The sequence below is a fragment of the Myotis nattereri genome (assembly GCF_964212035.1).
Source record: "Myotis nattereri genome assembly, chromosome: 13".
Lineage (NCBI taxonomy): Eukaryota > Metazoa > Chordata > Mammalia > Chiroptera > Vespertilionidae > Myotis > Myotis nattereri.
The window spans coordinates 39,686,684-39,708,273 of NC_138088.1; the positions used below are offsets into that span (position 1 = coordinate 39,686,684).

General features: G+C 39.5%; 1 protein-coding gene across 4 annotated transcripts in view; it reads left to right on the forward strand.

Annotated features, from left to right (window-relative positions):
* The window catches only part of ZNF518A (zinc finger protein 518A), a 46,783-nt gene that overhangs the window by 13,496 nt on the left and 11,697 nt on the right, over nt 1-21,590 (forward strand). The window contains exons 1-4 of one of the 4 annotated variants that reach the window (XM_081104368.1): nt 6,792-6,851; nt 9,260-9,342; nt 19,456-19,510; nt 21,048-21,199. The gene's annotated coding sequence lies outside the window, so the exon portion shown is untranslated. Of the gene's footprint in view, nt 1-6,788; nt 6,852-9,259; nt 9,343-19,455; nt 19,511-21,047; nt 21,200-21,590 lie in introns of those variants that run through there. The other 3 variants (XM_081104367.1, XM_081104365.1, XM_081104366.1) reach the window with 3 other exon arrangements.

Here is a 21,590-nt window from a genome sequence, read left to right on the forward strand (position 1 = left end):
GATGATCTATTTGTACCATACCTGTTTGCCACAAGAAAACTTAACTGGCTCAAGAAAGAGATAGATCATTAAAAATTTTACATTTTTTTAAATACACAATGTCTGGCACCCAGTAAAAATTATGAGGCATGCTATAAAAATGTTCAAATAACCAAAAACTAGGTTAAAAAGAGATGGTAGATATATTCTTACAGATGATACATGTATCGGAGCTGTCAGATTGAACTGTGCTCAGCAAGGCCAGGTTCGGTGAGCCTGAGGAGGGGCGGTGAAGGATTAAGGAAGACAGACAAGAGAATACAGATGGGGCGAGGTGGATTTCTTGTGCCTGGATAAGGACGCAGAGAGACCCAGCCTGCAAGCAGAAGCTTTATTTTATAGTCAGTGCACACAAAGCAAAACAAGGGAAGTGGTCAACATGTTTACAATGTTCTTGTGAGTTTCACCTTGTTTTGGCAGCACTTGTTGCACCTCCCACAGCCCATTAGCTACCTAGGAAGGAGCTAGGGAGGACTATAAGGTCAAGCTTAATTATGCTAAGAGGGCTCTGTCCTCCAAGCTGGGACTTGTTTGTGGCCCTGCCACAGGTCAGTTGGAGGCTTAACCCTGTAGCCATTCCCTACATCAGATAATTTAAAATAAAAATCATTAATATAGTGAAGAAAACGGAGGAAAATATGGAGAATTTCAGCTGACACTTGGAGCCTATTTAAAAGATCGAATGGTTTTCATTAAATCTATATATTGCTTTGAGTAATATGGACATTTTAACTAAGTTGATTCTTCTAATCCATGAACACAAATGGAAGATCTTTTATTTTTGTTGTGTCTTTTTCAATCTCTTTTCATAATACTTTGTAGTTTTCAGTATATAGATCATTCACATCCTTTTTAAAATTTATTTCTAGGTATTTTATGCTTTTGTTGCAATTGCAAAAGGAATTGTTTTTTCCATTTCTTTTTCTAAATTTCATTGTTAATATATAGGAATGCAGTAGATTTTTATACATTGATTTTGTATCCTGCAACTTTACTTTGTTGTTGCTAATAGTTATTTTTTTGGAGGGAGCATTTAGGTTTTCTGTATAAATAACTGTGTCATCTGAAAAAAGTGACAGGTTTACTTTTTCATTCTCAGTTTGGATGTCTTTTCTTTCTCTTGCCTGATTGCTCTAGCTAGAACTTCCAGTATTATGTTAAATAAGAGTGGTGAGAGTGGACATCTTGTCTTGTTCTTGATCTTAGAGAAATAGCTTTGAGTTTTTCACCATTGAGTTTGATATTAGCTGAGGGTTTGTTATAGGTCTTTATTATGTTGAGATACTTTCCTTCTATACCCATTCTATTATTTTAATCATAAATGGATGTTGTATCTTATCAAATGCCTTTTCTGTATCGATTGATGTGATATGATTTTTATCCTTTATTTTGTTAATGTGGTGTCTTATATTGACCAATTTGCATATGTTGAACCATCCTTGTGCCCTTTGAGTAAACCCCACTTGATCGTGATATATTATTTTTTTAATGTATTGTTGTATTTGATTTGCTAGTATTTTGTTTAGGATTTTTTGCATCTGTGTTTATCAGATATATTGGTCTGTAGTTTTCTTTTGTGTGTGTTATCCTTGCTAGGTTTTGGTATCAGGGTTATCTTGGCCTCATCAGGGTGAAAGCTGAGGGACAGCTTTCTCCCAAACAGAAGTGCTGGCACTTTGATGAGCCCTCCCACTCCACAGAACTGGCAGGGTGACACCATATCTGAGACGCCATCAATCTGGCTCACACTATTGCTCTGACCTGGTGATTCCTTGAAGCCTCACCCTACACAACTTCCAGGCCCACCCAAGCTGTTTCCAGTGGCTTTTTCACACAAATGGCCTGTCTTGGATCATGCTTCAGATTTTCCTAAATTCTCTCAAACGAGCAGCATTGGCCTCAGTGTGCCCTGTACCTCTCGCTAAATGGCTTCAGGCACAGAACTAACAGCAGGTGGCCTTGGTTTGAAGCTTGGCCTCACCTGGGTACCTCCAAGCTCAGCCCACATAGAAGCCATCTGCAGATCACTTTGTATGCAGCTCATGCTGTGTGAACCTGGGCAGAACACAGGTGGCAGCTGATTTTGGCCTGCACCTCCAAGGTGGTCCCAGAACTAGTGCACCCAATAGACAGCTTCAGATCACATTACCCAACCATGTCCACAAGTGATACACTCAAGGGGAAGATGTAGCTGTTACAGAGCCCTGCTGAAGTAAGTCCTGCTGTATGGAGTGGGCCCCGGCACAGCTGATCCTCCACAGTGGTCAGAGGTTGGTGGTCAGTGGTTGCAGCCAATTCTTGCAGCTGATAGGCCCTGGGGGTAAGTCCCTCCTATTGACATGACAGCAGCAATCAAAGCTCAATTACAACAGGAGGGTTATATACAGCCCACACAGGGGGTACACCTCAAGTGCCCTGCTTGGGTGTTTGGGGCTTTCCCACTTGACCATACTGAACATCTAGTACATTAGGCCACTCTACCAAGGTTGGGAGACATAATAGCTCTACCTAATACAGAAAAAAAGAGAAAAGAATCTAATGTAATTGGGGACAGGGAAAGGTACCCCAAACTATTTAAGTCCAATATAGTTTATATGGTTCTCAACCTTCTGGCCCTTTAAATACAGTTCCTCATGTTGTGACCCAACCATAAAATTATATTCATTGCTACTTCATAACTGTAATGTTGCTACTGTTATGAATCGTAATGTAAATATCTGATATGCAGGATGGTCTTAGGCGAGCCCTGTGAAACGATCGTTTGACCACCAAAGGGGTCGCGACCCACAGGTTGAGAACCGCTGGTTTATATAGTGTAAATGTTCTTCACAGTTGACTGTAGTATCCACTGAAAGAGCTAAGAGTAACTCTATATTTAATAAAAATTTAACAAAAATAACAGTATATCCAGAGTCTTGATCATCCAGGAAGTATGAACCACAAGGAAACTGTAAGAGATGCTTACTTTAAAAAATTTCCCCATCACCTATTGTAGTGTCTGAAATCCCACCTTTGTAATTGCTTTGTTGAATTATTAAATCTTTCTGGGGTTTAAAATTCTCCCATTGAACTGGTGACACCTTGAGGGATCATGCCTTATTTTTTATGGCACAGTTTCTGGAACAGAATGATGTTCAAGAAAGTGTCTGCTGAATAGATATTAAATTAAAAAACACACACACCACATTGCAGCTCAGGTGGTGTGGCTCAATGGTTGAGCATTCACCTCATGGTTTCATTCCAGGTCAGGGCACATCATGCCCAGGTTGTAGGCTTAATCTCCAGCAGGGGGTGTGCAGGAGGGAGCCGATTGATGTTGATGCATTGATGTTTCTATCTCTCCTTCTCCCTTCCTCTCTCTCTAAAATCAATAAAAGCATGTTTTAAAAATATGCAAAGGACATTGGGAAGGAGAATACTTGAAATTAATGTTCAACTGACAGATTGGAGAATCAATCTATAATATTCTTTTTTGTTATTTTTTTTATTGATTTCAGAGAGGAAGGTAGAGGGAGAGAGAGATAGAAACATCAATGTTGAGAGAGAATCACTGGTTAGCTACCTCCTGCATGCCCCCCACTCGAGACCCAGCCTGCAACCCAGGCATGTGCCCTTGATCAGAATCAAACCCAGGACCCTTCAGTCCATAGGCCAACACTCTATCCACTGAGCTAAACTGGCTAGGGCTATAATATTCTTTTAAAAAAATTAAATCTTTATTGTTGAAAGTATTACATATGTCCCCCTCTCCCCCCATTGACCCCTTCTAGCCGCCCCTGCCCCTACCCCCCACCCCAGGCCTTTACCACCCTATTGTTTATGTCCATGGGGTTATGCATATGTGCATACAAATTCTTTAGATGATCACTTTCCACCAACCATCCTTCCTCCCTTCCCTCCGAGATTCCACAGTCTGTTCTATGCTTCTATGTCTCTGGATCTATTTTGTTTATCGGTTTATTTTGTTCATTAGATTCCACATGTAAGTGAGATCATGTGATCCTTGTTTTTCTCTGACTGGCTTATTTTGCTTAGCGTAATACTCTCCAGGTTCCTCTATGCCAGTGGTTTCTCAACCTTGGCTGCACATTAGAATCACCTGGGAATCTTTTTAAAATCCTGATTTTTGGGCCTCATCCTCCAGAAATTCTGTTTCTTTGTTATGGGATGGGGCCACAACATTAGTAACAAAGAAACAGAATTTTTGGAGGATGAGGCCCAGAAATCAGGATTTTAAAAAGATTCCCAGGTGATTCTAATGTTTAGCCAAGGTTGAGAACCGCTGCTCTATGCAAAACTTTGTTTTTTTTACTGATGCATAGTATTCCACTCATCTACTGATGAGCACTTGGGCTGTTTCTAGATCTTAGCTATTTTAATCTATAATATTCTTGACCAAGCAGTGTGACCACTTGAAGCTAGATCACCCAAGCTCTTTGTATCTCTCTTTTTCACATTCTGGCACTTGATTATATTGTTGGAGGTAGGCAGTCTGGACTTTCTCAGTAAAAAGGAGAGAGCCATGTTTAAGAGACTCTTGCTGTTAAAATTAATGTCATTTAAATCTTTATGATTATAACAGTTACCATTTATATAATGTTTGTGATATACTATCTATAACTAAAACATGCTTACATTTTTTAAAAATACATTTTTATTGATTTCAAAGAGGAAGGGAGAAGGAGAGAGAGATAGAAGCATCAAAGATGAGAGAATTATTGATCGGCTGCCTCCTGCACAACCCCTACTGGGAGTGGAACCCGAAACCCTGGCATGTGCCCTTGACCAGAATCGAATTGCAGACCCTACAGTCCGCAGGCTGACTCTGTCTGCTGAGCCAAACTGGCTAGGAATGTGCTTACATTTTTAAAATGCTTATATGTTTGTTGTGACTCTTATGGTATGATATTTTCTGTAATTCAGAGGTGTGAATCTAGAGTGAAAAGTAATTCCCACCTATGTATTATTTTTAGGAGAAAATTTCACTGTCTTGAAGTGATTTGCTTTATGGCACAATGTCCATGAATCACATATTGAAAAGCAGATAACGGTTTGTAATCAAGATGAAATGTTTTTGACTATCACCATTTGCACAAAATATTCCAGAATCCTTCCTTAAGCTATGGTTTAACTTTCCACTCCAATTCTTTTAACATTCTAATTCTTCCATAATCTTCCATATGTGCAGATTTTCAAGGTTTGTAGGTGCCTATATGTATTTGTATACGTGAGAATGAAGTTATAAGGTGAATACTGCACAGAGGGGTGCGATTTCTTTCTTTTTTATATATATATATTTTATTGATTTTTTACAGAGAGGAAGGGAGAGAGAGATAGAGAGTTAGAAACATCGATGAGAGAGAAACATCGATCAGCTGCCTCCTGCACACCCCCCACTGGGGATGTGCCCGCAACCCAGGTACATGCCCTTGACCGGAATCGAACCTGGGACCCTTCAGTCCGCAGGCCGACGCTCTATCCACTGAGCCAAACCGGTTTCGGCAGGGGCGCGATTTCTTAATCTGTAAAACAAAACCACATCTACACACAGAATAAGCAACTCTGTCCATGTTCCCAACAATCTTTTTATTTTTTGTTTGCTACTGAAAAAAATTCGTACCCTCTTTCTTCTGTGATGTGTGTACCTCTGACTTGTACGGGGATATGAAGACTGGAGCAAGGGGCCGGAGGAGGATGTTTAATGCAGAATAAAATCCATCACATGTTTCCCATTCCGTAAGGGCCTCCTTCAGGGAGTAACTGTATGGTCTCCTGGGGGGAAGGCGTAAGAGCACAAGATGTACGAACCCTCTCATGAGCCCCTCCTTCGCCTTTCCCGGAGGAGGCCGTGGCCTGAGACACCACGACGAGAAGCTCCGAGGACGAACGCGGCTCCTGCAGGGTCCGCTTCGGAGAAGCGCCGAGAAAAGCTGGTGTGGCGGCGGGACAAGGAAAAATGCTTATGATAGACAACGTTTTCAATGATAAACTCCATGTGAACTTCCAAAAAAAAGGGGGCATAAAAAATAGACAATTCTATCGTGGTTTCGCTTTCAATCTTTTAGCATATTTCTCTGCCCGTCAGTTCTTTTTGTATCTCTGTTACAAGTAAAAGAACTTGTGTAAAAAGTGAGGTGAATGAGTCAGTTGCGTTTCAGAAATGCCCCCAAAGAGAAACCAGGAGCCATTCTGTTCCTTGGGAGGGAAACCCAGTCACGATATTGACCTCTTTGTCTAGCCCCGTCGTCAAGCGGAGGGATACTTTCGATAGTTTTCAGATCAGGTATTAAATGTGTACATGTTTGGAGTTCAGTATGTCTTCCACAGCCGCTTGTAGCATCTTCCTTCGCTGACATGGGCTGCAAAGGCCGCAAAAACCTGCCTCTCAGAAACAAGGGGCGGGGAGACGCCATTTTCAAAGCCGGAAATGATTAAACCTCGGGATTGAGACCCTTCCCAGTCAGCCAGGGCTTGCCAGTACGACAGTTCCTGCTTCTGGTGGAGGCTTGGCTCTCGTCCCATTGGGAGTAGGATCTCTCCAGCTACTGGTGAGCAGGAGGGGGGATCCGTCACTACCGCGGCGAGCCGCGCCACTTGGGGGGTCGGCGGCCACCCCAGCTCAATGGCCTAGTCCCGCCAGGCTCCGCGCGGGCCCTGCCGGCCTCCGTCCTCTTCCGCTGGCTCCAGGTGCGGCGCGGATCCATCCGCCACAGCAGGCGCTCCTGGTGGCGCGGCGCTCTGCTTTCGGCAATACCCGGATGGAAGTGTAATGGCCGCCATCAGGGACTCGCAGGCAATGGGGACCACGACAGGTATTCCCTGTGAGCGGGGCCGCCCAGACTTGATAGGATGCCGAGGCTACTGAAGGGACAGTCAGGGGGCAAAGGGCGAGTTTGTGAGGCGCCAGGGCACCTCGAACCGGCTGGGGAGCCGCCCCAAGATAGGAAGCGCCTGTTAAATAGTCCCGGCCATTCAGAGCTTTCGCCTAACTTGCTGCAAAGTTTTTCTGGGGAAGTTGGTTCTCTCAGTTGGTTCCCCTGCAGGCGGCCGGCGCTAACCGTAGCCGTGCGTGTTTTCCGCCCGCGCGTTCGCTTCCCCGCTGCCCAGGAGCTGCAGCGGCGTGCGACACCGTGTGCCTCCGCGCGCCCGAGGGGCCGCGGATCCGGGAGGAAGGGGCGGATCGGGCGCGGTGTTTGGGGCAAAGCGGGGCGCGCGGCGCTCGAAGCACCCGCTCGGCGCGCTGCGGCGCCGGTGGAGACGCTGGGGTACCTGGGACCGCACCTCCCGAGCTGTAGGTTCGCAGCCCCACAGCACCCCAACTCGACGGCGGCCCCGCTGTGGGTCCAGTCTGTGTATTTGAGGTCTTTTCTTGCGGAAATGCTCAGTCCCGTGGCGCGCGTTCTCCCTCGGAGTTGGCCAAAGGCGCTCTTCCCTGCAAACCTCAGTCACACCCAGTGGCAGACGGATTTCTTTGTAACTGGTTTTCTCACTTGTAGGGTCCATTTTGAGTCTCTTCTTAACATGGTGTCTTCATTGTCAAGTAGATAGTCTCTTCCTAGATGGCTACAGTAATTGAAAATATACAGGGTTAGTGCATATGAGGTAAAATGTCCTAACTCTTAAATAGACCAACAAAACAGACATGGTAGCTTTGAGGTTAAAAATGCAAAAGTTAAGGTTCGGTTTTCATTTAGGTTTAAATTTGGAGGCTTTTAGTGTTTGTGAGGTATATTTATCAAAAGCTTAAAAAACCCTACAAAAATAGTCAATGTTTAAGGAAGTGTTAATGTTGAACTTTGATGATTAAACATGAAGACACCACTAGGTTATGAATTTTATGAACTTGAGCAACTGTTTACTGATACTGTTGAATTGGTTTTTATGCAGCAAGAGATCTGATTTGACTGTACTTTGATCTTATTATCCTCGGGTTGAATAGATAGAAACCATTACGATTGGTTGAGTGAAATACCCTAACGTTTTTCATAATTTAATTGCTAACCGATAGAAGTGGATTCATTGTCTTTCAGCAGAACTATTCTTCCGAAACTCATAAAGACGCATAAAGACATTGCATTGTGTTAACATTTTTAAGATACTGCATTTCATAGTGAAGGGTAAGCATGGTAGGTCATGTTAATTTTTGTTAAAATTCTCATAAATAATATGAGCCCATACTCTAAAAAATTATTAACAAAAGGGGAGAAAGGGATAAAATACAGGTATCTAACAACCTGTTTTGCACAATCAAATTGTTCCTTATAGTTGCCATCAAAGTAAGCATAAACATCAATTCAGAGCACTTTATATCTGGTTTTATGGAAGAATTAAAGGACAGTAACCACAATGAATACCTACTGTGCACATTGATAGCATGTGAGCTTTTTAAATGCTTGAGGTTTTTAATCATTACACTTCAAATCCTGTCCTGTCCTATCCTATCCTCGCTGGTAAATGTGATGACAAAGGTTTTTATATTTTGAGACATACCAGAGAGAACATATTTTAGTATAAATGTACAGACAGGTTGACTTTAAAATATGTTTTACACATGCCCTTTAATGTACTTTCATTGTTTACTTTTCTTTTTGGAGCTGTTGTTATTGAAGCATTGTGCACTTTAGATCACTTAATACAACTTTCTGTTTTTTAATGATAAAATACTTGAGTCTTGCCCAGTTTCCTTTAGGTACCCTCCTATAAGTTTTTTTGGCAGAGCACTATACACAGAAGAAAAATTTTTAATGAAGTTGAAATTTTTATTATCTGATCCCAGGTGTGTAGGCTATGAATATATTAGCTCTGTATCTGGTATATTGGCTTCATGCAGTGAGCAATTTTCATGGGGTGTTAGATACCAGAAGTGTGTATTAAGAGATAGCATTGTGGTAGGATAGCAGGATTGGAATTAGATCCAAATTTTAGTTCTAGCTTTGTGACTTTGTGTAAGACTCATTTTCCCTATCTTGTAATAAATGAGGATATTGAATTAGTTTGAGTCTAAGCTTCCCTTTAAGCTTTGAATTTTCTGACTTTTGTAAATTCATGACATTGTCAGTGGGTAGATATGATAGGTTATTTGTGTAAATGCAGAGAAGTTTATTTTTCTTCTAAATTTATATACTTAAGTTGAATAGTAGCATAATTGAATTGACAGTATAAAATATTTTACTAATAGTTTTTGCAGTCATAGTTTTAAAATCTTCATCTTTATTTCCAGATACCATCTCTTGTGATCACTGTTCCTGATTATGGCTTTGTCCAGGCATTAAATTGTGTGCCTTTTGTTCCTTGAAGAAAGAGGTATGGTAAAGATTGAAGTATTACATAGTCTATTAAGTAGTAAGTTAATATGTTTTAATCTTAGACAAAATAATATAGTTATGTATTTGTGAGTTTCCATAAGTTACAATTTTATTTTTGGCTTAAATATTATACAGGGTTTTTCATTTTAATATGAGCAGAAAAAGTAGTTTTTTGTGTTATTGTTTATTATTTAGCATTTCATTAGAGATCTAAAGATGATTTTAACCATATTATCCTTCTAAATATAACGATGGCATTAAGAGCTTTTGAGTAATAAATGATGATGATAAATATGTTAGGAAGATGTTTTGAAGCTATATAGATGGCTAGGAGAATGTTTGTGGTTTTCTGTAGTTAGCACAAAGTAATGCATCTGAAGAAAGATTGTCTAGTATGATTAATGGCATCTACATTATGAGTCAGAAAAGGGACTTGGGAATCACTATAGAGTTATGACTGGTTTCCTGGAGACAATCATCTGAATATCTTTGTGTGGACAAAAAGAATGGGAAAAATCTGCCGACAGATCCATGATATTCTAAGGAAATCTTTTAAAACTCAGTGGAAAATATTGTAGCCTTATAAAAAACCCACTGCAACAAAACAAAAACCTGAAATACAACTGTCTTTAAACATGAGTCTCTTGCTGTTTGTTCTTGTGATATCACAGTGTCATAATTCCCCTCACCAAATGCAATAAGTGTACACTTAAGCATAACCCTAAATTAGGATTAAGAGTATGTATGTAATTACTAAAATAGCTGAAGTAGACAATACTAACTTATTACTTTAGTTCTATGAACTTTACCGTAGATGTCTTTCTTTTCAGAGTCATTTCCACAAAGCATGAATTTTTTAACTTTATTATAAGTTAATTCTAGCAACTACCCTGAGTAGAGAGTAACAGAGCTGAATTGAGATACCAGGTTATCATTTATGTTCATTTACCTGCATAATTTCTTTCTACATAATGTTTGTCTAACCTCTTACCACATGAAATTCACATGGGTACTGTGTTAGTCAGGAGTAGAGACAATAAGTTCAGAGTGCTAAGAATTTTCTTTGCTACGATTGATCCAAACTACTCAGAAAAAGTAATATGATGAAGAATGAAAGCTTCAGCCCTGGCGGGGTGGCTCAGTTTGTTGGAGCATTGTCCCATGCACCAAATGGTGGTGGGTTCGATTCTGGTCAGGGCACATATCCAGGCTTCGGGATCAATCCCCAGTCGGGGAGTGTACAGGACACGACCGATCAATGTTATTCTCTCTCCTTGCCTCTTTCTCTCAAATCAATAAAAAACTAAAACAAAAACCCACAACGACACATCCTCTGGTGAGGATTGGGGGAAAAAAAAAGGATGAAAATTTCAAATATAATGAAGTAAACAAGAGGCTACTATACAATGACTGACCAAAATGATTTGGATTATTCCACCTTCAAAAACAGAGCAAAGAAACTAAAAATTTAAAATTGTAATTGGTATGACTGCATGAATATTAGAATGAAGGTGCATGACTTGAAACTTTGAAGCTTAAGAAAATTAAGTGGGTTTCACCTGGGTCTCATTTCAAGAAATGGTCATAGCCAAAGCTGAAAACAAATACTGGCTTTTAAAAGTCAAATTTCAAAATGTAAAATCGACACCAATTAAAATTGGGTTGTTGGAGGTTTTGTGTAGTAGAAGATCTATCTATCTATCTATCTATCTATCTATCTATCTACAGTTTTTGTCAACTCAGGATATCATCATTTTGGGAAACCATCTCTTTCCTATTGTGAGTGGTTGGTGGGCTATCAGCCAGTCTTGTAGTTTTATAACCCAAGCCTATTCATTCCTGTTGTAACAGTGATTGCCTACAGACCAAATCAGAATCCTTTGAGGTTGTTACATGAGTGCAAGGAGAAAAATGCTCTCTTCTCTCTAAAGTTGTTAATTTGGGAGGGTGATAGTGACATTCCTACATGTATGAGAACCTCATCTGTAGTACGAAAAAGTGGAGCCATATAGAAATGGAAGATGGATGAAATAGTGCTAATTTCAGTTAGGGACTATGGCTATGAGATATCAGTGTTTATCTTTTAATGTTGCGAGCTATCCTGGTGTCCTTCCCAGTCCCTTGGGCTAAAATTCTGTATATAAATTAGTTTTAATTGGATTGCTGCAGAATGAATTTATGACCTGTAACTCCAAGTTAATCATTTACATCCATCTACAATTTGCCCTTTTCCTCCACCTTACAAAAGATGCCTTTATTCATTCGTCACTTATGCAGGCATGCAGTCCTTCCTTTGATCAACCTAATAATTATTGTCTACTATGTACAAGTATATGCAACTGCCTGGTTAGTAAGGAATATACATACTAGGCTGAGTGGATGGTAGACTTGCTCTAATATAGTACATTTTTGTATACTTAAGTTACACAAATCAACAAGCATGTGTTGAGAATAACCAGTGCTGTGCTTAGTAATATCTAGGAATAAGTTATTGATCTTCAAAGTGCTTATAGTTTAGTCGAGGTATCCAGATTAATATATGTGAAATCTATAATAATACAAGCGCAATATGCTAATTAGACTGGACATCCTTCCGGACGTCCTTTCAGACAACCTTCCGGACAAAGCCAGGGCTGCGAGGGAAGCCCGGTTCCTAGGTGCCAGAGGGAATTCACTGCCAGCAGCCAGGGGAAGGAAGGCCTACTCTTGCACGAATTTTGTGCATCGGGCCTCTAGTACAATATAAACAGCTATAACTGGTAAGTGAATGCATACTTGTATAGTATGGATTTTAAATGAGTTTTGATAGGTAGGAAATTAGTTAGGGCTGGCCTAGTCTAGGAAGGTTTCTTAAAGGAGGTATAACTTCAAATAGATTTTGACTTAATGAAGTGGGTTTTGATAACCACAGAGAATAATTAAAGAAAGTGTAGAGTTGAAAATTATTAAGTCCAGTGGTAAATTCTCAGTCCTCATCCTACTTGACAGAGTTGATCAATTCCTGATCCTGGAAATAATTTCTCCACTTAACTTTCAGGATCCAATCTCCTGACTTACCTATAGTCTCACTGGTCATTCCTTTTAGTCTTGCTAGCTGGTTCTTTCTCATCTGTTTCCTCTAAATGTTACAGTACAGGCTCAAGCCTTGAACTTCTCTGTTTACTTCTCCCTTGGTGATTTCATTCAGTTCTATATACTAAATGTATACACACAGAAAAATGTAGACACATTAGTGACTCCAAAAATTTTATCTTACACCTAGATCTCTGTATTTTATACTCAGCTACACATTCGACATTTCCACTTGATTATCAACTAGGTATTTCAAAATCTTCATGGTTAAACTCAACTCTTAGTATACTTATCAAACCTACTACTCCCACCAGGCTTTTATCCTAATAGTAAATTTGCTACTGATAATGTACTTATCAAACCAACTACTCCCACCAGGCTTTCTATACAAATAGTAAATTTGCAACTGATTTTTTCTAGTTGCTAAGGTAGAACTTTCAAAATTATTCTTGACATGTTTCTTTCATATACCAAATTTAATCTTTCAGGAAATCCCATAGACTCTGTCTTCAAAATATATAGAGAGAGTGATCATGCCTTATTTGTCTCCAAAAAGACACCATCCTCTCTACCTGGGTAATTGCAGTATAATAATCTCCAAGCTGGTCTACTTCCTTCTACTCTTAGCTTCCTCCCAAATACTCTGTTCTTAACTTAGTAGCCAAAGTGATCTCTTTAACAAAATAATTTGGCTCATGTTACTTCTCTATCCCAAATGCTCCAGTAGCTTCCCATTTCGTTTATAGTAAAACTAAATAAGGCCATCAAGCCTTGTTTTAGTCCCATTGTTAGTTCTTTGACTTCATGTATTCCTTTTCTTCTGGTGCTTTCTGTTCCAGTCTTGCTACTCTCCAAACATGTTAGGCACTCTACCCTCAGAGTGTTAGCACTTACTATTTCTTTTCTTGGAATGATTTCTCCTTCAGCTCCTTAAGGTCTTGGCTCAAATAAGACCTTTTCAAGTGATTGTCTCCCTGACTTAGTATTTAAAATGGCAACTTTCAAACCCTGGCTGGATAGCTCAGTTGGTTAGAGCGTTGTCCACCAAGGTTGCTGGTTTATTCCCCGGCTTGGGCACATACAAGAATCAACAAATGAATGCATAAAATAAGCGGAACAACAAATCAGTCTCTCTCTCTCTCTCTCTCTCTCTCTCTCTCTCTCTCTCTCTCTCTCTCAACCTCCCTCTCTAAAATCAATAACATTAAAAAAAATAAGATTATTAAAATGTCAACTTTCTCGTTCTGCCTAGTCTATCCTTTATATTTTTCTATAGCTCGTGTCACCTTTGAATATCTACACTAATAAAAGAGAAAAATGGTAATTGGCGTACGGCGATACCTTTTTCATTGGCTAATCAGGGCTATATGCAAATTAACTGCCAACTAAGATTGGCAGTTAACTGTCAACTAAGATTGGCAGTTAACTGCCAACAAGATGGCGGCTAATTTGCATATGTAGGCACAATGCAGGGAGGCGAAAGGGAAAGCAGGAAGAAGCCCCCTGCCACTGACAGTGATCTGAAACCCAGGGGGGAGCTAAGAGCTGGGGGGCAGGGCAAAGGCAGCCCCGGGGCCGCCTTTGCCCTGCCCCCCAGCCATGATCGGAGAATCAGGCGCCTTTGCCGCCCTGGCCAGTGATAGTAGGAAGTAGGGGTGGAGCCAGCGATGGGAGCTGGGCACGGTCGAAGCTGGCAGTCCCAGGAGCTAAGGGTCCCTTGCCTGGGCCTAAAGCGGAGCTCACGATCGCGGCGCCCCCCGCTGCCACTGCAGGTCCCCGCTGCCCGGGCCGGACGCCTAGGCCAGAGGCATTAGGCCTGGGCAGGGGCGGAGCCTGCAACCGCGGGGAGCTGGGGGTCCCCTGCCCAGGCCTGACACCTCTGCCGGAGGCCTCAGGCCTGGTCAAGGGGCCGATCCGGTGATTGGTGATCGGAGGGTGATGAGGGTCAACTCCTCTGGCCGAGGCATCAGGCCTGGGTGGGGGGCGGAGCCGGGGATTGGGGGGATATGATGGTCCCCTTGCCCAGGCCTGAAGCCTGGGTCAGAGGCGTCAGGCTTGGGCGGGGGGTGGAGCAAGCGATCAGAGGGAGATGGGGGTCCCCTGCCCAGGCATGATTCCTGGGCCAGAGGCCTCAGACCTGGGCGGGGGCCAGAGCCAGTGATCGGGGGGAGATGGGGGTCCCCTGTCCAAGCCTGACACCTCTGGTAGAGGTGTCAGGCCTGGGCAAGGGGCCGATCAGGCGATCGGAGGGTGATGGGGGTCAACGCCTGAGGGCTCCCAGTATGTGAGAGGGGGCAGGCTGGGCTGAGGGACACTCCCCTCCCCCCCACACACCCAGTGCACGAATTTCGTGCACCAGGCCCCTAGTATTACATAATTTACTTTGTTTATTATCTAAATACTCAGTAAAATGTTAGCTCTTTCAGGGGAGGGATTTTTGTCTTTTGTTCCAGTACTTGAACAAAGACTGGTACAGATTTGCTGCTAGCTACAAGCCCAGCACTATGCTAGGTGCTGGTGATATAGCAAAGAACATGACAGATGTGGGCCTTATGCTTATGCAGCTTTTGTTTCAGTGGTAGAGACGATAAATAAGATATTGCCAGAAAAAATTACCAAAAAAAAAAAAAATTACAAAGACTAAAATAGAGAATTTTTTTCCTGTTTGAGGAGGGGATGATTTATAGGTTGGAGGAGACCTTACTGAGGCAGTAACATTTGAGCTGAGACCTAAAAGATGAGAAGGATCTAGCTTTATGAAGAATGGGAGAAAGAATATTTCAAGCAGAGAACAGCAGGTGCAAAGGCCTGAGATATGAAAAGAGCATTTGAGGAACTAGAGACTATCTTTGGTAGCTTACTGGAGTATTTACAGATGGAGAGAGTGGTGTGAGATGAAATGGAATAGAAAGGTCCCAGACCAGATGTCACTGTTTCTTGCAGGCCTTGACAAGAGATTAAGTTTTATTTGAAGTTCCTTGGGAAGCCACTAAGGAGTTTTAAGCAGGGGAAACACTGACCTATTTATATTAAGATTACTTTTGCTCTTGTGTGGAGAATGGAGTCAGGAGATGATGGTGGGTAAGGGGGAAACATGGAATGCCAGTTAGCAAGACTAGTATTTTAATCAAAATTGGAGAGAAGAATTCAAAATATATTTTGGAGATAGAATTGCCAGGATTGCTTATGGAATAATAGGGAAATAAGAAGAAGAAAACTCTTGATTTTGGGGTTTGGCAACTTGCTACTCTCCAAACATATTAGACATGCTATGCTCAGAGTGTTAGCACTTTCTTTTCTTGGAATTGTAGTGCCATATATATGGGGAAGCCTGGAGAATGGAATTAGTTTTATCCATAGAGATAGGGTTTTTGTAGAGCCAGAGAAAAATTCAACAGAAAATTGAGAGGAAATGCATTACATGTTCTCCTAATCAAGGAGCAATAAATCTGTTGACCCTCTCCCCCGTACCTGGTGTTCAAAATTGTAAGTAAAATCTGCCTATTCTCCTACATCACTGCCACAGCAAAATGACAAACAGAAGAACAAATGAGAGATAAAGTTAATCTTTCTCCTTCCCGTACAGAATTCAGTGGTCTTTATTTCACTTTGGACAGATTATTTCTTTCTTGTCCTTGCATTTTACTTGGGAATTGACTTTTTAAAATTCTCTGTACCTGCGGTGGAATTCCTAATCTATGCGAACACTGCCAGTTGTCTGGATCCTCACGTTTTATTTAGATTGTCGCTTAGTCCCCCAATTTTTTCACTTTCATTTTTACACTCTTTCTACACTGTATCTTGCTTGATTTTTTAGTACCATTCTAATATTTCTAAAATAATGCTTTTGTAACTTCTCTCTGCTTGAGAACTAACAGTGGTTCCTTTTATTTCAAGTTTAGCTCTATTCTCTGTAGTCTGTTCTCATTTAAATCCTTATTATCCATTCTCTCTTTGATCTAGATCCTACAGTGCAGTAAGAAAAATGCTTTTGAAAAAATTTCAATATATATTTTTATTAATTTCAGAGAGGAAAAGAGAGCGAGAGAGAGAGAAACATCAGTAATGAGAAAGAATCATTGATCAACTGCCTCCTGCATGCCCCCTACTGAGGATTAAGCCTGAAACCTGGGCATGTGCCCTGACTGGGAATCCAACTGTGACCTCCTGGTTCTTAGGTTGATGCTCAACCTCTGAGCAACACCAGTTGGATGAGAAACGTGCTTTTCTTCCAACATTTCTTTTTCTTTTTTAAAAAATATATTTTTATTGATTTTTTACAGAGAGGAAGAGAGAGGGATAGAGAGTTAGAAACATCGATCAGCTGCTTCCTGCACACCTCCTACTGGTGATGTGCCCGCAACCAATGTACATGCCCTTGATCAGAATTGAACCTGGGACCTTTCAGTCCGAATGCTGACTGAACCTATTTATACTAAGGTTGACACTGAACCAAACCAGCTAAGGCCCAACATTTCTTTGTTCTGTTTTTCTGGTCCAGGTAGCTTTGCTCCTTTCTTACATATTTAAGTCCCACTACTCTTTAAAGCATCATCTTTTCTATGAAGTAGACACAGTTAACATTGATCTATCAACATAATGTCTTAAGAGCCTTTGGTTACAAGAGAACTAGCTTAAGCTAGTTTAAGATAGTGTAAGCTGAAAAATGGGGATTATTTTAAGGAAACAGAATTTCCTAGAATTCAGGGGCAGGAGTGCACAGGCAGGCCTCAGTATGTAAAGACTTGTGGTGGTGACATTACCCTTTTGGTTTCAATCAAGGTACCCAGAAGAGCTGATGATTTTCTCCCTGTTTTGGTTTGTTTTTTGCTATGCCATGGTGTCATTCCTTTAAAAAACAACAACAACCTGTTTTCAGTAGTTTGGAGGATATCTTTTTATAGATTTGTCTTTGTTTACATAAAAATACCCTATGTACCTTTCCTCTTGATATAAAAATGAAGATCTTTCCTCCTAATTTAAAAAATGCATTACTTGCCTTAATTGGCAACTTACTTTTTTAAAAACAAAAATATTTGGAATCAACATCTTTCTAAGTAATTTCAATACACATACTTTTTAATAATGTTTTCATATGTATGTTCTATAATTTAATCATTTTCCCATTCATGGACATTTAAGTGATACTGCTGTATATCTATATGTTGTGCTTTCATTTGAGGTTAGAATATAAAAAGTGATTATGGGCGTATACTTAGAAAATGTGAAGGAAATTGATTATTTTTAAGGAAACGATAAATTGCCAAAAGTGACTCTAGCAAACTTGAAGAGCCCAGAAACTGTAGAATAATATGTCAGGTTGTGAGGCCTTAACTCCACAGAAGTATCAAACTCCACATGGTTTTGTTGGTACAGTCTGTGCAGTTTTAAGAAGTGGGCAATTCTCATGTTTAGTGAACTATTCCAGAGCAGGTGAAATAATAACTCTTAAAGCATCAAAAAAGAGAATTCTAAATAAAATTTTGTCAGAACACAACCAGAACTTCATTAAAGAATGATATGCTTAGCTCCAAACAAGTGGCTCAGTTGGTTGAAGCATTGTCCTGTACACCAAATAGGCTGCAGGTTCAATTCCCAGTCAAAGCACATACCTAGATTGCAGGTTTGATCCCTGATCGGGGCGTGTATGAGAGGCAACTGATCAAAGTTTCCCTCTCACATAGATGTTTCTCTCTCCCTCAAAAATCAGTGAATAATATCCTCGGGTGAGGATAAAGAAAAAAGAATGGTATGCTTATTTAATGCAAAAAGTTCAACATTATACTTGCTATTTGTGTAGTATATAGAAAAAAAATAGACTGATGTTATAATTTTCACTATTTCTTATTCTTTTAGCAATTTAAAATACATGTAACTTTTTATATGTATAACAACACTGCATGCATAGCTGCCGTTCTGGTGGCCCAGTTCCCTTCCCTAGTTTTTTAGGTAACATCATGGCTCACAAATTAATTATTAAATAAACAAAAAAAAAATCACTTCTCTTATAGCATGAATTTATAAAGTATGAGTGACATCTAATAGCATAATTCTTCATTCTCTGAGTGTTATGTTTATAGCATTAACTTTGTTAAAAGCTTTTCTGCAGTGGTGTGATTGGGTACCTATGGGTTGATATGAGTAGTACAACACTGAGTAATATCTATTTTATTTTAGTTTCTTCTCCACCGTTAGTGTCAACATTCATCAATTTTGTACTGGCTCAAGTTTATTATTTTAAGTTTGTTCAGGAAAAACTCAGTTTACCACAGAAGTCACTTGCTTTGAGAATTTCAAAATTTTCATGGCTTCATGCCATTTTTTATGAAGTTTTATAATAGTGTGGTCTAAAAGCAAAGAGATTGTAATTCTTGTTACATCCAAATACAAGTTATTTGCTTTTGCTATGATAAGGAAGTACAGTATGCCAGTGTGGAGGCCATAGTGATCCAAGGACATTTTAAGAAATACTGACCTACGGCTAGCCAGCAATCACTATAAACATTTTTGTGTGTGTATGATTGACTTTTTACATGAGTTAGTATGAGTCCATGTCTGTCTATCCTTCTCTTCTTTATTTTCATCAGTAGTTGTAGCCCGAGATAGTAAAACCTGATATATCTACCGTTTGTTTTCTGGTTTTTCATTTAATACCTCTTGGATATCTTCCTATTAATAAATTGTTTATACTATATTATTGTAAAAATTGAATAATATTTAATTGAATGAAAATACTATAATTTGTTTTTTGGTGGACATTTAGTTATTTTTAATTTTGTGATTTTTATAAACAATGCTGCAATGAACGTCTCTGATTGTTATCTTTAAGTACCCACTCTCTCAGCTGTGTCTGGTATCCCCTATTTCAGGGATTCTGTTTTACCCTCTGTAGAGAATAAATCTCCAGATTTTCTGCTGTGGTGGGGGAACAGCAGTTACCTAGCATAGAATAGGCATGGGAATCTTAGTCTCTGACCAACTCAAGCAGCTTTTTCCAAATTTCGCTTTATTTTAGCTTTCTACTCCTTTCCCATTTTAGAGTCACATGGTGCTGCCAGTTCCTAATCCTTTTGAAGATTCAAAGTGTAAAATGGGTTAGTTCTCAGCTTTACCCACTGTCTGGTATTGTTTTCTTGGGTCTGCAAAGTCCTTTACTACTTATTTATATGTTTTTCAGTATTTAGAATTTTATTGCTATTGTTAACTCTTCTGTTTTCCCTTGTTAATTTTTCTTTAAGGACTTATTGTATTTGTCATGTTGCAAATGTTCCCCTTCTCTAGTCTTTTCTGCTTTCTTAGCTGTATTAACAAAATACATTTATTTCTATTTTGTAGATTTTATTGTTGATAGATGTTTCTTTAAATTATTTCTTTTTTTAGTTCTTTTTTTCTGATTGGAATTCAATTTCCTTGGAGTATTTACTTAATACTTTTTTTTTTCAGAAAGAGATATATGTAGTATATTCTCTGAATTTTTGCATATCTAAATTTGTATTTTCCCCACACACATGAGAGTTTACCTGGGCATAGGGTTAATTTTTTGGGTTAATTCTTTTCTCTCAGAACTCTATAAATGTTATTTCATTGTTTCTAGCATATAGAATTGTGTGTAAAATATTTGATAAATATTGTTGTCTGATTAAAGTTAGCATTGTGGATAAAAATTTGAATACCTTTTTAGGTAATTGTTTCTTTCCACCTTTTATTTTTATAACATTTTATTTTTATCTTTTAAACTAAAAAAATTTTTTAAAAATATATTTTATTGATTTTTTACAGAGAGGAAGGGAGAGGGATAGAGAGTTAGAAACATCGATGAGAGAGAAACATCGACCAGCTGCCTCCTGCACACCTCCCACCGGGGATGTGCCCGCAACCAAGGTACATGCCCTTTACCGGAATCGAACCTGGGACCCTTTAGTCCACAGGCCAACGCTCTATCCACTGAGCCAAACCAGTTTGGCTAAACTAAAAAAATTTTACTATGATAAGTTGTAGATACTAAGTTTTATATTCTCCTTCCACTAGTAATCTTGCCAGACATTTGGGGAGCCTTTGATTTTGAAAATTCAAGTCTTAAAAATAACCAAAACCTCAGTGTAATTTTTTTTCTTTTTGTTTTCAAAATCATTATTTTTCCTCCATCTAATTTGTACTCTCATGGCAGCATTTTTCCCCCCTATATTATTATTATCTTAGGTCTTAATGAGATTGCTAGTTATTACTTGATTTTTTTTTTTTTTTTAAAAAAGCTCTCTCCTTTTTCCTATAGTAACTTTCATTGTAGGTACTGTTTTCACTGCTGGAATGGGAGAATAGAAGATAAGTTTTGATGAGTGTTCAGTTTATTTGCCCTTTGTTGAACAGCTGCATCCAGTGATGTTTCTGCCTACTTATCTTTTTTGATGGCATTGATAGTTGAGATGAATTCAATAAACCAAGATACTCCTTTTTCTTTTTGGTTAGATGGAGGGTGGAGGAAAATTAATGTAATGATTTTTCTAACAGCTTAGAGATAACTATTTACTTATGTGGAGAAAGAACAGAAGTCTTAAGCAGAAGGAGATAGCCAGGAATATAGGAAGATGTATCTTGTTCAGAAATAATTTCTTCTTATTTCTCTCTTAATAGCTGGTGCTAGCAATCCCCAATTTCTGCGTGGCCTCTGGACCCAGATCAAAGCTTTGGATTCATCCTTTCCTCCCCATACCTCAGCAGAGACTTCTGTTACCCCAGGGGACTCCATATAATCTTCCTCTCAAGCCCTTGCTTTCTCTCCCAAGGTATGTTTAGGGGAGGGAGTGGACAGAATTATGTTACTCATTTTTTAAATTAAGGGCATAATAGATACTCATTAAATATTTGTTGAATGAATGCTCCCTAGTAAGCCTCTTCTTTAAAAGTGGTGCTTGACAGTTGGTCAACATTCATTTTCACTCTTCTTTCTCTGGACCATTTCTTACCCAAACACCTTGCTGTATATGTATGGAATGTTTTCTAGTTTCTAGCCATTTTGTAGGATTTTCTTAAATATTCTTTAATTTTTGGTTTGTGTTTTGGTGGGCAGTTGGGAAAGGAAGGAAATCAAATTGCTTAAGCTTCCATCTTGGTGTAGGAAGCTTACAAGAAATATTCAGGTTACTTGCAAGAAATATTTTATACAAATTGTGGTAT